The sequence below is a fragment of the Choristoneura fumiferana genome, chromosome 2 (assembly GCF_025370935.1).
Source record: "Choristoneura fumiferana chromosome 2, NRCan_CFum_1, whole genome shotgun sequence".
In the NCBI taxonomy this organism is placed as follows: domain Eukaryota; kingdom Metazoa; phylum Arthropoda; class Insecta; order Lepidoptera; family Tortricidae; genus Choristoneura; species Choristoneura fumiferana.
The window spans coordinates 7,890,405-7,908,470 of NC_133473.1; the positions used below are offsets into that span (position 1 = coordinate 7,890,405).

Genomic DNA, 18,066 nt, shown 5'->3' on the forward strand with positions numbered 1-18,066 from the left:
CACGGTAGTTGCACGTATATTCTATGTTGCCAATCAAAATGTAACAACCAACCTCGACATTGGCGGAATTAATGCATCTTTCGATGGGGCCATTATTATCTTAAAAATGTACTTATTGAAAAATATAATACATTAAATTAAAAAAATCAAAAAACCCGACTGCCAAAACTAAAAGGAAGAAAATAAGTCTTTTGGTCTAGAACTCTGTTAAGTAGCTAATTTATAGTTCAACAGTCGGGACCCATTACTAAGAGTTTTTGAGAGTCACGATTTAAATGGGTCCCGACTGATGAACTTTAAATTAGCTACTTAACAGAGTTCTAGACCAAAAGACTTATTTTCTTCCTTTTAGTTTTGGCAGTCGGGTTTTTGATTTTTTTATGTTAATGTATTTATTTCACACTTTTGATAATTATGTGAAAACGGTAGACTAAAAGTATTATAATATTATATTATATTATTTAGAATGGGCTAATTATTAGTTTCATTTGATACCCATATTGTTACAATACAAAATATATTTTTTACATTCCTCCGCCATATTTTTTTTCGCAGACGCCATATTGAATTATTATATAGCCTATGGCACTCCGACAGTTATGACGAATCCAATGATATCTCATATGTTATAATCCGTGTGGCCGTTTAGGCTGCACCGAGGACCAAAGAAATGGACATACATACATACATACGCTCGAAAAAAGATAACCCTCCTTTGGGCAGTCGGGTAATAACAAATACGAAGCATATCAAGCTTCAGGAGTGGGGAACAGTAACGACACGAATTGCTAAGAAGTGTCGCACGGTGTGACGTCACGCGAAACTTTAACTGGCTATATCTTCATCGTTATGTGTTTAATTGACAAAAGAAAAAATCCATACCAATATTATTATAAATGCAAAAGTGTGTTTGTATGTTTGTCCGTCTTTCATTTCGAAACGGAGCGACGGGGCCATACTTTTTATCCCGGAAAAATGCACAGTTACCGAGGGAACAGCGCGCTATAACCGAATTCCACGCGAGCGAAGCCGCGGGCAAAAGCTAGTAGATGTATAATATTTTCTAAAAATCTACCTGATAGACTAATTAAAATTGTTTAAGACACTATCTTGCCTATCTTTGCCAGACACAGACTTATTTTTATCTTGCAGTAGGTATGTAACTTTTAAGGAAAACCCCCCGACTTTGTCACTTCAAAGTTCAATATCTCAAAAACGGCTAGACCGATTTTGATAAAACATGTCGAAGAACCATTGCTAGAAAACCTGCTTTGAAATAAAAAAACCGCATTCAAATCGGTCCATCCATTGAAGAGGTACGGTGCCACAGACAGACACACATAGCGGTCAAACTTATAACCCCTCTTTTTGCGTCGGGGGTTAAAAAGAGGTCAGTATGTCCCAGTTAAATAACCACCTATAATGAACTCATGTGCCATAAATTCCTACATGCTGCCACAATGGGTCTCCATATAAAACGTAAACAGTCTACAGTGATCGGTAAACACAATTTTCTCGGAGCTGGGACGCACCCTGTCGCACTAATGCGTACGGTACGGTAGTAACCTATTTTTAGAATAGCCGTAAACGTGATTTATTATGATGTGGAATGGAAAGTGGTGACAATGTTGAGAGAAGATTATTTTCTTAAACTTAAGTGTTTGCGTAATGCGTACTTCAAACTTGAGGCAGATATGATACGAGTATTCTCCCATCTTATCTAGCGGAAAACACACATAATGATAATGAACCGGAACAATTACTTCTCACCCGCGACCTTAAAGGTTAAGGATTAAGGTCGCGGGTGAGCAAAGTAATTGTTTCAGTTCATTGATGGATCTCCGCAAAGTAACAACAAAAGCCAAGCAAAGCCGCAAAGTTACACAAAAGTAATTAAGTTTTGCATCTTGAAAAAGCTAAAGACCTACAATAGATATGTGTTAAGCGGTCAGGTTGACATGTAAAAATTTTAAGATGAACAGGCCAAATTTAGTTTTAAAGTAGCCTGAATCGTTACCCACAAAAAGATGGAAAACCCCCGACTTTGTCACTTCAAAGTTGAATATCTCATAAACAGCTGAATCGATTTTGATGAAACATGTCTAAGAACCATTGCTAGAAAACCGCTTTCAAATAAAGAAAACCGCATTTAAAATCGGTCTTCCCGTTTAAGAGCTACGGTGCCACCGACAGACACACAGATAGACATAGATAGTGGTCAAACTTATAACACCCCTCTTTTTGCGTCGAGGGATAAAAAAACTCTTATGCTTCATTCTTATCATCAACATCATCTTTAGCCGGAAGACGTCCATCTGGTGGGAAGTCTGCCAACACTTCGTCATCCAGTTCGTGGTCGCCAGTGTCGCCACTCGAGCCTTGTTCTCCCTCAACGGTTATCTTTTGCTGCCTTAAATTTATCTTAGTTCTATTTAATAACCTATTGTTGAACTAAAACAATTACTTTGCTCACCCGAGCATACCTTAAGATGGCTACGTTTTTGCAAATGGTGTTAAAACCTGTTGTTGTCAATGTTATTAAAATTGGAGCGTTCGTCTTTTATTTTGGTTGGGAGGTATCCCATTCTTTTAAATCTTCGCTCTTACAGGCAAAAATTGAACAGTTTTAGTAAAATTTTAATACCCAATCTCGACGCAACATTAAAGTTTTAACGAAGCGCAATCCCGCCTGCCAAGAGCCAGCGCACGATTCTTTGGCTGAATACTAAACTCCATTTCTGGTAATGACAAAATATTAAACTCTTAGTGCTTAGATGATTTTATTAGAATATTTTTTTTTATATTTAAAATTGAAAATGTTTCCCGTGGGCCAGACGGCTCTACGCGCTGATGATGCTAACATAATCGTGCCTAATAATGGTGCTATTAACACTATTAAACCTATGACCGGATGGCCAAGTGGTAAGAGAACCTGACTACGAAGCTTGAGGACCTGTGGTCGATTCCCGGCCGGGGCAGATATTTGTATGAATAATACAATACGAATGTTTGTTCTCGGATCTTGGATATTTAATATGTATTTAAGTATGTATTTTTCTATATAAGTACTTATGTTTATCCGTTGCTTAGTATCCATAGTACAAGCTTTGCTTAGTTTGGGACTAGGTCAATTGGTGTCAATGTCAAAGTGTCCCATGATATTTATTTATTTATTAAAACTCTATTACGTGGCAGTCGCAAGTTTAGTCTCATCATCATCATCATCCCAGCCTATATACGTCCCACTGCTGGGCATAGGCCTCCTCTCTGAATATGAGGGGGTGGGGGCGTGATTCCCACGCAGGCCCAGTGCGGATTGAGAACTTCACACACATCATTGAAGTAATTAGTTTTCTCCAACTTTTACAAACTTTTAACTTAAAGGCTGACCAGGAATATAAAAAACCTGACGCGAGGGCAGCACTCCTACGTTTTATATTGCAACATTCTTTACACTTGCTATACGGTACCTACCAGTCATATTAACAACGGTGTCGGTGTTGTTATACTCGTATATAGGAATATTTTGTAACCCTTCAGACTTTTTCTACGACAAATATTTTATACATTGTGAATTATTTTCCTACCAAGGCTATGCATAATCTTCGGCATTTTAACATATCACCGATATCCGTCACATAAAATATAAGGACCTCATCAAATAGAAAATAGAACCAAAACCAGCCCGTGATATCAAACGATTTCACATTCAAAGTAAGTAGTATATAGGTAAAGTTTTCAAAAATAGCTTTATAACTACAAAATTCTTAGAAGTTACCTTTAATTAAAACGTAACCATGCTGTTATTAAAGCTATTAAAGTGAGCTTGCGATATTTTCTCCACCTCATTATAAAATTGTTAGCTGAGGAGCGTTGGAGCGAGCCGCATTCTGTACTACAATTGTTAAGCTGGTACTCGTAGGCTGGAACTAAATAAAATTATCTCGACATTTCGTTTGTTTGAAAATTGTACTTACGGCTAGTGTATTGTGTACTCTATGCATAAGTATCTTAACCCTTTAAAGAAAATATCTTTTCCTGCCCTGCTTGACTGATTGACTAGTCAACACCCAGCCCTTAGGCCTACAAAACTAAAAAAATCAGACATTTTCTTTGTAGACAAGACAAATCGTGTCTCTATCATATTAGTGGTAGTTTTCTATTAAGTACAATTAAGTCCCTAAAACGACTTATAGTACATATATCATACATAAATCCCAGGAATCCCACTATATTTTTAATGTGAAACTTTTAATGTTTAGATGTTTTGACTTCTATGCAGACGACGTCACTGTCAACAGCTATTATATGTACCATATTTTGAGACCAAACCCAATACAACATATCATTGCCTTTTATCTCCTCAAGATTCCCCAAATAAAACTTACTTTTATATCTACTTCAAATACGGTACCTACTTACATAATTAAAAGCATTCGAAAGTGCATCGTCATTATTTACTATCTATTCAAGATGCTTTCTTAAGATCAACAATGACTTTGTTTGACGAAACCATGACCGTGTTAAACTGATTTGCTTTGGATTCATCACGTTCTTAGATGGCATCAATTTCCTAATAGTAAAAGGTACAACGGCTAAATAAAATATCCATGGATTCAATTCAAGAACCATCCAATGCAATGGTTTTTCTTTAATCATTGAACTAATGTAAGGTTTAGTATAGTTAACATTTTAAATATGTTTAATTCAAGCTTTTTTACTGACTCTACTTTTTTTTTTACTGTACTCGCATTGTTATATCCGAAAATTTTGAAAACTAACACAAGTAAACACAGAACGAAAAGAATTTCTTTGCTCACCCGCGACCTTATGATAGCTAAGTTTATGCAAAATATGCGTGTTCTGTTCATGCAGTTCCTCCACCTCCACACTGTAAGAAGACACACAAATCACACAAAGCCATCTATCACCACTACCACACTACACTGACTCGTTTCGAACTCAACCTGAGCTCATCTTCAGAGCAATACAACCGTACACCATGCTATCAGATGTTAGACAACACACTAACAAATCATCATCATCATCATGTCTATCATAAGGTATGCGCTATAATAAGGTCGCGGGTGAGCAAATAAATTATTTTAGTTCATTGATATGGACCTCCGCAAAGTAACGCCTGATTCAATAAATTACAAATAAACAAAGGCAAAGACCTAGGTCTTTGGACCTGTAGGCGAGTCAACCCCCCCAAAAAAACTAAATATTTGTACTAAATTTAAAGTTAAATCAATAACTTGCAAAACAAACATTTAGTCAAAACAAATGAGAACGTCCATTTTTGAAGTTGGTTAAAGAGCAGCTTACAACTCGTAGCCAATATCGCTAACAATCAATTACAACAATAGAACAGTAGAAAGCAACAATTATAAGTTAAAATCTACTCACATAATTCCAAGTGAAATAGAAATTGGTGTCGAAAATCTGACGCTGCACTATTTCTCGCCCGGCACCGGCCTATAAATTACGCATAGGTACTTGTACTTTGTATTTCAACACTAGTTTTAATATACCAACCGCAACATTGTGGATATATCGATATTTAATAAAATAAACAGATATCGGGAGCGAAGCACGTTCGTTCGACCTCTATGGTATCTTTAAGCTATGCGACTGCATCGCTCGCTATGCTTGGCCCACCATGTTTTCGTTAAGTGCGAGAGCGAGACGGAGCAAAAAACAACATAAACTTTCGGCTAACTTCGGCGTCTTCCGTAGCGCCTGTTGAATTCGAGCTTTGGCTTAGTGTGGATAAGATTGTAAGAAAGCTTAATATTTTATCGCATTGATTATTTTACAAATATTGTTTACTTTCAGTACACCTTTAATATTAAAATAAAATAACATATGAAGCGGTGGCTTCATATGTTATTTAATTTTTGAAGGTGTCCAATGTTAACTGTTTCGGTAAAATATAAATGAAATTATTAAGTAAGTAGTTGTTATTTTTACATAGATAGATTTGCTGTTTTTTACTTAAATCCTGATATTCTTTTACGATGTAAAATATTCCGCTTCCTTACTTTTTCAACCGTTATAATGTTTCGCTAAACAAGGTACCACATTGCTACTTATGTCAATTGTTCTCCATAATCTCTGTCATTGGAGTAAGAACAAAAGCGAGATGCAACACAAATATTTGCCAAATACGACGAAGTAAACTGAACCCGAGTGAAGCAATGCAAAAATAAACGCAAATGACGTTTTGTTGAATACTTCCACGAACATCACAAATTACGTCTTTGTTTTCCATGTTTAGGTACGCATAAAGTTAAGGCGTAAGTTGATAGTCAAATTTGCCAGAATTACTTGAAAATTAAGCATTTAGTCAAAATTTGGCAATAAAAATATTTGGTGTACTGCCGTTTCGGCAAAATATTTTTCACCAAATTTCACTTCCCAAAAAACTTATCGCAGTAGTTTCATTTCCCAAACGAATCTTTAGCATATTTAAATTTCGCATTATATTCATTTGGTCAAATTATCATTTGGCATAATTTTACATTGTCAAGTTTTATTACGACTAAGGTGTACTAAGCAAACGTTTTCTTTTGACTAATATTATATTCCAAAAAACGTTTATTCAAAATTACACTTCGCACATGAACCAACCACAAAAACCAACTGATACCATAAAAGTAGGTTAGGTTAGGTTAGAACTGCGTCCCCCACAGAAACGAACTGCTACTAGAATAGTAGGTTTTTTATTTACGAGTATTTATTTATAAACCATAATAATTTTACAATTAAAAGAAATTTTCATATCAGCGGGCGAAAACTTGACAGAGTTTATCTGCCGCTGTCAATCGCTCATTTTAGGCAAATCTTAGGTAAGATTTGAAATTCTGTACATTATGCCATACAATATTTTGGGAAGAGTACTTTGTGCCAAACGATACATTTGACTAAATAATACTTGGTAATATGAAACATGACTACGTAATTATTTTTGAAACAATAATTTGCCAAAAAAAAATTTACTAACCGTATAATTAAAGTAAAATTGCAATAAGTTGTTTTAGGAAATGTTTTTTGCTAAATGATAATTTGAGTAAAATATTTTGGGATGTGATACTTTGGCAAAAGTTTTTTGCCCATACATTAGTAATCCAAAATATTTGCATAGGAATTCTTAGGAATGTCCATATTCACCTTTCTGGTCTGAACAAATGAATGGCCGTAGCGTAGGAAACAGATGGGGGCGGAGTGTGGGGTTCGATTCTAGTGTCACCCGCTTTTGTCGTAATTCACACTAGACCACCATAAGTTGACGCTATTTACGATGATGAATTTTGGTTTCGTGAGTAATAGTAATTTATTTAGAGCGCATATTTGTTTTGCGTTCGTTTATTTTTATCGTGGCATATCGTGTACCTATCTATAATTGGGCTGTTGTGGAGGGAAAATAATAATAAAATTGGTATAAACGTGTAGATAGTAGTAATAGGTTGTATAGAAAAGTCCTATTTTCGTAAAAAGATCAACGGCTAGTAGAACTTTTAGCCGCATTTCACTTAATTTCTTAGATATCTTTTATAAGTGTTTGATAAGCTAGATATACCTTGCTTTACTCGGACTTTTTGTGTGTTTTTTCAGAGAACGCACGTTGATATGAATTTTACCCTAAAAAACATTTAGGGGCTGTTTCACCATACATTGATTAGTGTTAACTGGCGGTTAGGTGTGATGCCGTCTCTATTTGTTTTGTTCGAATAGACAGAGACGGCATCACATTTAACCGTCGGTTAACGCTAATCAATGGATGGTGAAACAGCCCCTTAAACTCTAAAACACGCGGTTTTCTACAGATAGAACCAAGCTAAATCAATTGTTCGCTCCCGAAAGCTCCCACATCTCCAAATTTCGTCAAAATAGTTAGACCCGTTTCCGAGGTCACCGATGTAAATAAATATTTGTATATTGGTTCATTTGAGGATATAAGATTACATATCATTCCTCAAAACACGAAACAATGCAAGTTGCTTTTGATTTTGAAATAGGTAGGTACTCGTAGACCGAATTACAAAGTGTAAATGCCTTGAGACGTGTTTGAGACATTATCAACAACACTTTGTACAAAGCCGACCACTCATAAAAACAACTTAATAACACTTCAACGGGACTCCAACAGTACTTTCTAACTTTTTATCAGGCACATCTTATTCTCGGAAGCTAGTGCACTGCGATCCAAACAATCGCCGCTGGCGCGTGCGTTGTTTACGTGACCGTCATCTGTCATAACACTCATAACAGTAGCTGCACCACGACTTTAATATCAGAGCCTTTGACTGTAGCGGCCCGACCACGCGCGAGCGCGGCGAACGTTTTTCTTGGTCCATTTGGCGGCCATGATGCTCACCATGGGGTACAGGTAGTGCCCTCGCCAAGTCAAGTGCAAGGACTGACGTACTGTCTTTTGTCGGAACATCCCGACCTTTTTTGACGTCTCTGTCGTGCAGCACTATATCCCAGTGGAAGACTTAAATTTTGCTCATTTGACAAGTTAATTCTCCTTATAATAACCCTAGAATTTCAAGATGATATGTATCTTCAATCGCTTAAAAGTTAAATGGAGTGAGGTAATTTTACAATAAATATAGTAGTCGTTGATCAAGTCCCGAAATATATTAGTTATGAATGAATGTGACCCTTGCCTTTTAAAAGTTTGTCAACCGCTTCTTTAGAGATTCTTTGCCATCTGTAAGTTCCATATCTTGAGCCTCAATCTGTCTGATACACACAGCGTTTTACTACAATAGTTAAATTATTCAAACATTATTCTTTCACAGCAGTAATGAAACGACCCGGCCATATTATCTTCTCGCGAGCGGCGGCACGGTGAGCACTTTCCCTTTACATTGCGCGGCCGAACCGCCCGCCGCTTAGCGATTACCTAACAGCACACGCAATGAACAGAAAAAACGCTTACCACGCTGCCTATCGCGCGTTGTCGTACTCGGACCGTAAGTAATGCATCGTGGCCATATTGTGCTCCATATTGCTATTTGCTTGAAACCGAATGCTAAGCCGGAAATGGCGGTGCACTGACCGTTTAACACGTTGTGATAGAACGCGATGTAATATTAATAACTTCCTTCGTTTTGTTAAGAAAATAATGCTCCGTGATACAACTTATGGTTATGGTAATGAAATAAAAGAGTGCTCGAAGGCGGGAGATATTTTAATTAAGTAGTTTTTTACTTTTTAAATCACACATGGTGTGTACTGTACGTCACGAATACGTCTTCTTTTCGTTTTTAATAGTTCAACGTACATGTAGGTACAATACCGATGATAATCCTACAAGAGAAAAACCACTGTCAAAAGCTAACAATTCGAAATTCCTAGTATGACTTATTGTAGATAGGTACAGTCACCAGCACCAATATCTGATACAGCAAAACGTGAATACTGATACAACTCTATTTATTTTCTAGGAGCGGTAGGACGTGTCAGATATTTTTGCACGCTCTGCTTTGGCAGATATCTATGCGGGTGATTGTACTTACATTCATTCCACAATTAGGCATAAAATTTTCTAGTGACAAATAACACCAAAGAAACCTCTTTAAAAACATACATTAAGGGGCTGTTTCACCATCCATTGATTAGTGTTAACTGGCGGTTAGGTGTGATGCCGTCTCTATTTGTTTTTTTCGAGACGACGACGAGATTTAACCGTCGGTTGACGCTAATCAATGGATGGTGAAACAGCCCCTAAATAATATTTTTTTATAAGTCATAATGGTTTTAACCAAAGAAAAAGTAAAGCAGAATACTGTGAACCACGAAGTAATGTCGGGTAAAACTGCACGTCCCTGTGCACGTAGCTATTTTTTTTTGTAAGCCGACTACTACTGATCAGCGAGTAAAATAGAGATCTCACTCTTTATCTTATTGGATAAAGTAACAGCCTATTTTTGGCATTAACTAGCCTTTAACGTACATTTATTGATGTAACTATATTGGTTACACTTGTTTTACCGGCTTCCCTTTGCCTTTCGTTTTACTCCGTCTTTACTTTTTATTTGATTTGCTCATTAGTTGTCTGAACCAATTCTCATGACTCTTAAACATGTATGTTATAATTAAACACGTATTAATTATTATCCCAATTAAAATTGAAAAGCCTAAATAAACAAACAGGGCAAGCTAAAGAATAGCTTCTAAAAATATTGCCGTAAGCACTTGTGCAAGTATTTCGAATAAAAAACAATTTGAATTCTCATCCTCTTTGGTTCTGGCTGTTTGCTTCTGAATCCATTGCCCTAAAAGCGCCGCGCGCGGATCAAAAAAAAATCTGTCAACTCTGTTCATTCGCGGGAAATTCGGCGGACTTCATATGTTGTGTAATTAAAATAATAAGAAGCTCGACTAGTGCGAATAATAAATTTGAAACTTAAGTACTTAGTATGATTTTTTTAGTGTAAAAAACAATAGGTAAACATACGGTGTGGATTTGGCGAGCGCTTAATCAAAGTTGGCTTCGTTGAGGTTTGTGGTTCATAAATTGCTTTATTAATTTTGCACAAAAACGAAGAAACCACACAATCAGACACAGACGGTCACTATATTATACTATCGAAGCTTTTATAAAACATCATTAAAATCGCAAACTTAAAGGTAAATATTCAAACGACATAGCTACCCGTTGCTAGGCGACTCGGTCGCCTTAGCAACGGCTAATAACGCCTGGCAACCAAAAAACGCAGAATAAAAAAACTATACAGATATGATCGTTTTACTGCAGTCGTAAACCATGGGAGCTTCCATAAAAGTTGTAGTGCTATAGAAATGGCGATGGCAATCCCAATGATTCCATCAAAGGGTCATTATGCAACGTGTTTGACACACGCCCAGGCCGGATATTACGTAGGCTTCGTACCTTTAATGGGTGTAGTGAAGTAACAATCATTTTTATAGTTCTAAGTTGAATAGTCTACCTTAGTCCTATTCGCAATTCATACGCATACATTTTCCTTAATTTGAATGTTAAATAAAGGCTTTTATGACAGGTATATTTTCTGAGGTATGTAGATATTATTAATGCGATTGTGAATATATTGCTTTATCGGGATGAAATTTGGTAGGAGATATTTGGAGGCCTTAAGAAGGATGTAAGCTAATTTTATCCCGGAAAGTTTCTGCGGGCGCGCTATAAACGTATTATTTGCAGACTCAGTTGCGGGCAACAAACAGCTAGTTAAACATAACGTATCGAAAACTATTCTCATGATGTTTTGGTCAAATATGGTCTAAGATCCAAACTTGAAAAGATCTTCACCGGTCTGATAACAGAATGAATCCTATTTTACAATAAATTTAGTATATTAGAAATTATATTAGAAATGAATTTGCCAAAAAAAAACCGGGCCAGTCTGTTTTTAATTATTTTAAAAAAATGTTAGTAATAAAAAAGTTGCATCATCGAGATAATAAGAAAATTTTATATTGACTTAAAGTATAAAACCTATAGAATATGTAGACGTTGGGTTTACTATTGTTTACCTGGACGAACTACTGGGTTGCCAGGTATAGACTTAAATAGTTATGTGCCAGTTACTTTCACTTAATTAAATAATAGAACAATTTCTATATCAACGTAAGTGCTATTTTATTGTGAACACGTTGATATGGGGTTCTGCATTTAATTAAAAATCATTAAATTTACTTTTTAAAAAATAGCCTTAATAACCATTTCTAATAATATTTTCTAATATACCTTCTAAATTTATTATAAAATACATTTCATTCTATTATCAGACCGGTGAAGATCGATGTAATTTTGTATCTTCTACTAATATTACCTACAGTCATCGGAACTCCTTGTGAATATCATTGTAAATATCGGCTTCTTGTGTTTCTATACCTTTTATGACACATGATTGATTGATTGATGTCTAACCTTGTATAACTCGCTAGAAAAGTTGTAATACTAAATCCTATTAGCCCTACTTTTGTACAGATAAAGCGAATAATTGTAACATCACTAACAGGACACTCAACTTTCAGGAAAAGTAGCTACCAATGGGGTAGAAACGGGTTGATATCGATATATTTAATGCCAGTCACTGAAAGGTCGATTATTCAGCACTTTTTCTTATAATAAAAAGTTTTGTTCCCGCTTACGGGAAATATTACAACCTATCATATACTATGTCGAGATAATTTAAAAAAAAATTGCCATTGGTTCCGTTTTTGAGGTTACTCTGTTTAACCGTTGCAGACTCGTAGAATTAAAAAAAATGTCCAGTTTTGACTTTTTTACTATTCTGGCAAAGATTTACTTTTCCAAGAAATTTCAGTCGCTAAGTTTGAGAAGCGCAGGCCTGGTATAACCTTTCTTTACACCAACACCATTCTTCATTTACAGTCGTATCTTGACAAGCTTGATGTTTTTTACCAATTACGACCCTTTTCTACCTACCTTTTTGCAACCCTCTTTAACACTGCCCCAACTTATAGTAAAGTAATTAACCGTTCGCGCATGCCCGGACGCAGGGCAAGGCAAGGGCGCGGCAGACATTATGCCCTTCCGGGGGTCACTGAACGCGCCAAAACAAAGAACACCTGTAGCCACTTCGATCGATAAACGCATAGAAGACGGGAGACTTGATTACTCGACTGTGCTTAATTGCTTTTGATGATTTTATACGCAAGGTGATAACTCTAAATCCATTTTCCGTAATGTAAACACCGAGTGCTATTCGAAATTCTACGCTGTCATAAGTAATCGTGTGTAAAGAACGAAAATACTTTATATTTATTTAGTCACATTTGCCGTAAATATGAGAATCTGGCAAACAATTTCATATTTGCTGCTTTTGCTGTTGAAACGCTTGGTCCGTGGGGTCCCGAAGCAAAAACACATTATTTTTTTTTAAAAGAAGCTTGCCCGATCCGTTGGCGATCATAGGGCTGGCTCTTTCCTCGGTCAACGTATTGGCATTGTCATACAACGAGAAAACACAGCCAGCCTTATGGGCACCCTGCCCAATAGCAGCGACTTGGGTGATATTTGTAAATATAGATTTTTAGGATTAGAGTAAGTTAGTTTTAGTTCTTTTTTTATTTATTACTGTTAATTATTGTATATATGTATTTTTTGTTTACCCCATCTTAAAGTAAAACTGTCACATTTTACAGAAGTAGTACTTATTGTTTAATTTTTAATAGCAATAGCGGTAGTAGTTGGACGCGGTATCACACACATTTTAGCACTAACATAGGTACCTACACAAAAAAAATGTATTTTATATCTGTGTCTTGTACCTGGGGTTGAGCAACGCATAAAACCTTAAAAGAAGACACGGCGCGATTGTGGACATAATATACTTGTACTGGCTATCGACGATTTGAAAAAAGATGAAAAAGAAGGAGATTGACTTTGATGGCGTGTAAATGAATTTAATTTGATTTAAATATTGCCTTTACTACTTGTGAAGAAGTGATTTTATTGTGCGGACACTACGGACTTTTTTGGGGTAAGCATAGGGAATTATTTATATTTTATTAATATTGTTTTCTGCACTCTTGTTGTTTTGCGCGGAAACTAAAGAAAGCAATAGATAAAAAGCTTTCTAACCAGCGTACCAGAAGATAAGTCTAAGAGATGTTTTGTAAACAAATATTTTAACATAAACCATATTTACGACCAAATTGGACACGAAAAGTGAAACTGGTTCAGCATAAAGTTGTATGCATTCCTTCGCAGCGCTGATACTCTGCCAGAACCTCGGCCTTACGGGCTTCTAAAACTAAACTTAATCCAATTATAATTCGACGATATGGGAAGGAAAACGGTTTATTACAAGTACACACAAAAATAATGCCCGGCAGTAAAATTTAAAAATTAACAAATCTGATTATGTGTAGGCATAGGTACGTTTATTTACATAGGTACTTACAACATTTTTTTTATTCATCCTTTTCAGGTAAAAATGTAATGTTAGTTTATTTGGATTAAATAAAAATAAGTAGGCAGCTCGAATGTATAAAACTTTTTGGGGCAAATAAAATACTATTCTTACATACTTTGGCGCTGAAATAGTTAAGCTGGATTAACACACAGGATACTTTTTATCCTGGAAAATAACATGATTCTTCGCAGACAAAGTCGGAAGCAACAGCGAGTAATTGCCGTATGTGTAGACAATAATGCCTTGCCTTGCGTAGCAATGTAAAGACAATTTTTAGAACGATATTTGCACAATTCCAATTTCTAATTCCACTCTAAGCACTATTTCGAGGACGCTAACAAACAATAGCTTAACGGTAATTTAATTAACTAGAAGTAACAATTAGATTCATGTCAAGGTCTTAATAATTAGAGCTCGTAAACTGTCATTTACGGGATGTTCCTTTTAAAAGTAAAAGTTAGAAATATTTTTTGCAAAAACCTTTTTTTAGAACACATGTCTGTGGAAGCTATTCAAGTTGAAAGATTTTTATGGAAGACCTACCATCTTAAACAAAACTATGTCCGCGAAGAACTTAGTAGGTGTAGGTATTTAGAACAGAGTTGGAATCAAATCAACCTACGTAATAGATACAAGTTCTGTGAATGGCATTTAGATACCCGAACAGATTATGATCTCAAATGGACGAATTCGATTGAATCAGTATCGAATTGAATGCTTGAATGAACTTCTTTTTGATGTCGTAACCGTATAGGTATAAACGTAGCATTCGGAGCTTATCGACACCGTTGGGATCTAAGTGAGGCACAAACCAGATCCTGTATCTCACTCTGACTAGCTAAGTATGTGACATGTGCAGAGAGACAAAGAATGTAGGAATACGCAATGCAGCACCAAAGAAAATAGTGCGTAAGAGTCACCCAGTAAGGCGACAATTATATTTTAAATCACGCACTTATGTAAATTTTTTTTTATATAATAGAGTTAAATATTAACGCACTTAATCATTTGCTAAACTACTCGATAATTGTTTTAAACTTTCGTGATTTTCACTCATAACCTCCAGGTCTGATGGTGACCAAGGCCACTGCAATGTGACTGAAACATGAAGGTAATTATCCCGGGTGCTGTAAAAATCAGTCCCCAGTGTCTGCGTAAGAGTGGGATAGAATCTACTGTAGATATGCTTCCCGAATAGACACGTTTTGGTCCAGACCAACATATACTTTTCGTCGGAGAGTCGTTAAAGTGTAGGGTACTTATCGATCCATATTTCGGACGTCTGGGCTGGGAAGCTCTTGCAGTGATTGCAGATTTACAACCATGGTTTCAGTTTACAAAAGAGTGGCAGAGTTCTTTAAAGGTCTGTGTTCTATTGAAAAAAAAACTTGTATTTCTGTTTTATGGATAGATAGTAGTTACAGATTATACTTAAATAAGTTTTTGTTAAAAAAATCTATTTTAATGTGTTTGTTTTGTTAGTGACTATGACTATTACTGCTAGTAGGTACTTGCATTGTTGTCTACCTTGTTGATAACTGTACCTAAATGGGTTAAATACGACTTCCATGATTAGGCCCAAATATGCTATTTTAACACGACAAGAGCTTCTATAAAAAATAGGTGATGTGACTATAGCTATAGGTAGAGTCATCGTGGATGGCACTAGGTATATCTACCGAAACAACACAAAGAAGGTTTAATATCGACTATATAAAATTTCATTTCAAATTGCCATGACTGATGGCGATTTACTGGAAAAAAATACATATTGGTTTCGCACAAATATTTTTTGAAAATGTAGCTCCATCAACGTTAAACTTGGCTTAATATTATCAATTCTGGGTTACTTGATAATTAAAACGAGATTGAATTTTTTCCAACTGGTTACCACAAAACACTGAAATGTCATTAGCCACTCTGTCTTAAATTATAATAGGAACAATTTACCCCTTCAGCTACACATATTTTGCTATCAAAATAAAAATCTGCCAAGTGTGACTCAGATTCGAACTTGTAGGGTTACATACCATCAAACAATTACCGTCTTTAAGATTAATTGTGTATGCGATCCCTGTCTATAGGTATACTATTTTCTTTATTTTACTTTTATTATTTTTTGCTAAAGGAACTTAGTTAAAATTTGAAGTGACTTCCTATTACACTTAAAAGATACAACCCTGTGACGGACGAATGGACGGACAAGTCAGAGAGCGGACTCTTGACAATAGGGTCCTTTTGGCACCCTTCGCGTACGGTACCCTAAAAACATACATAGGAACACAAACGGCAAGTGTAATCCAGATTAATTAGGCGATTTCCTGAGATAGTCACGAGTGATGGTGGCTTGTAGGGTCACCATGCTACCGGTTTCGAGAGGATACGCGGAGTTTTAACAGGCTTATTGGCTTATGTAGAGCTGGTTTGTGTTAAGTGAATTATTTCTGTCCTTGGGAACAAGCAGGTAAATTGAGACACAGTTAATTAAAAATAGACTTACTAGGGTAGCTACTACGTTGTTGAAACCTGCGGTGTAGATATGGTATGTTTTTCTTAATTTCAACTTTCAATATAAAACATTTGCAAGTTTTTCTTTTAATGTATGTGATACTTAGAACAATAGCGTGGAGTAAACATTTTCTTTTAGTGACCCAGTTGGCATTAAACTGCTACAGTGATACGCGATCAACAACTTTAAAGTAAATAGGTACCTTACCTTACATAACCATCTCACTTAACAAAAAAAAAACACTGTTTTTTCACCTGGAACATAATATGGGTAAAAACCTACAATATTTTTTAGAAACGTGGCGAGCAGATTTACAACAATATTTTTTTATTTTTTTTTGACTATTTATATAATAAGAATAGTGATGGTTTTACTTTACGCACACAAGCCGTAATTGTAGATTTTGTGTATGATTGCAATGGATTTTTGGGTTCTGTACAACAGAAAAATGAAACCCGTAGACTTGCTCATGTTCGATTTATTTTAACAATAAATTGACCCGCGGTTGACCTCTGTTTCTTAAGATGGAAAATGCAGATGAAAGCAAAGGCCTAACTCACTGGTTCAGTAACCGCCTTTTCACTATTGACTTGAAGAGTCCTAGGTTATATCGCTCTGGAAACTGTCCTTCGATATTATTTTTGCCATGGTCACCGTACCTACTAGTGCAGTTGGGTAGTCTTTCTCCCCTTCGTGGTAAAATAATCCTTATATCCAAGCAATTACGGTTCATAGGATTATAATTATCTACAGATCTTCTACAGATCTTCCAACACGAAGGGCATTTACATTTTCATTGTTATTTTTATTTAAAATGGGTACAGTTTCTAAATAATGCAGGTAGTTAAAATCTAAGACGCAGTCACATAATTCACTGAAACTATTGTTAATCTGTAGGCATATATCTGCAGGATGTCATCATATGTAAGTAATAACATTTTAGAGTGTGTATACCTACCTAATTAGCCACATCTTCCTTTTTATTCAAACGAGCCTTATAACATATGTAAACGACTTCGTAATTTACTATTAGCATTCCAGGCACATTATTATGTAATCACCTAAAATATAGAATGAATAAAATTGTCCAAAGCTAGGAATAACAAATATATTTATATACCTCACCATCATCATTATGATCATCATCTCAGCCGTAGGACGTCCACTGTTGGACATAGGCCTCCCCCATAGACCTCCAGTTGCTTCTGTTGGCAGCGGCTTACATCCACCGTGAACCCGAGGCTTTAACCAGGTCATCCATCCATCTCATTGGTGGACGTTCTACACTGCACTTGCCGATCCGCGGCAAGTTGCTCAGCGAGCTATGAAAAGAGCTATGCTTGGGGTTTCTCTACGGGATCGGATCAGAAATGAGGAGATACGTAGAAGAACAAGAGTCACCGACGTAGCCAAGCGAATTTATATACCTACTCGTACAAAATTTTGCATGCGTGCATAAATATCTGATAGGTGCGAATCTATTTCTAGGGCCGCTAGGACGCTCCACTGTGGCAGATATTAATGCAGGCAGTTATTAATACCTCTATAAAATTAATTCGTTGCTATTATTATTCATCAGCGTTTGTACTCGTCATTTACAAAGAATAACGACATGTA

The 18,066-nt window shown here is 36.0% G+C and overlaps 1 protein-coding gene across 7 annotated transcripts in view; it reads right to left on the minus strand.

Annotated features, from left to right (window-relative positions):
- The window catches only part of OtopLa (proton channel otopetrin-like a), a 65,930-nt gene that overhangs the window by 43,808 nt on the left and 4,056 nt on the right, over window positions 1-18,066 (minus strand). Inside the window, exon 1 of one of the 7 annotated variants that reach the window (XM_074106943.1) lies at window positions 5,410-5,639. The exons of the other annotated variants lie outside the window; for them this stretch is intronic. The gene's annotated coding sequence lies outside the window, so the exon portion shown is untranslated. Of the gene's footprint in view, window positions 1-5,409; window positions 5,640-18,066 lie in introns of those variants that run through there. 7 annotated transcript variants of the gene reach the window in all.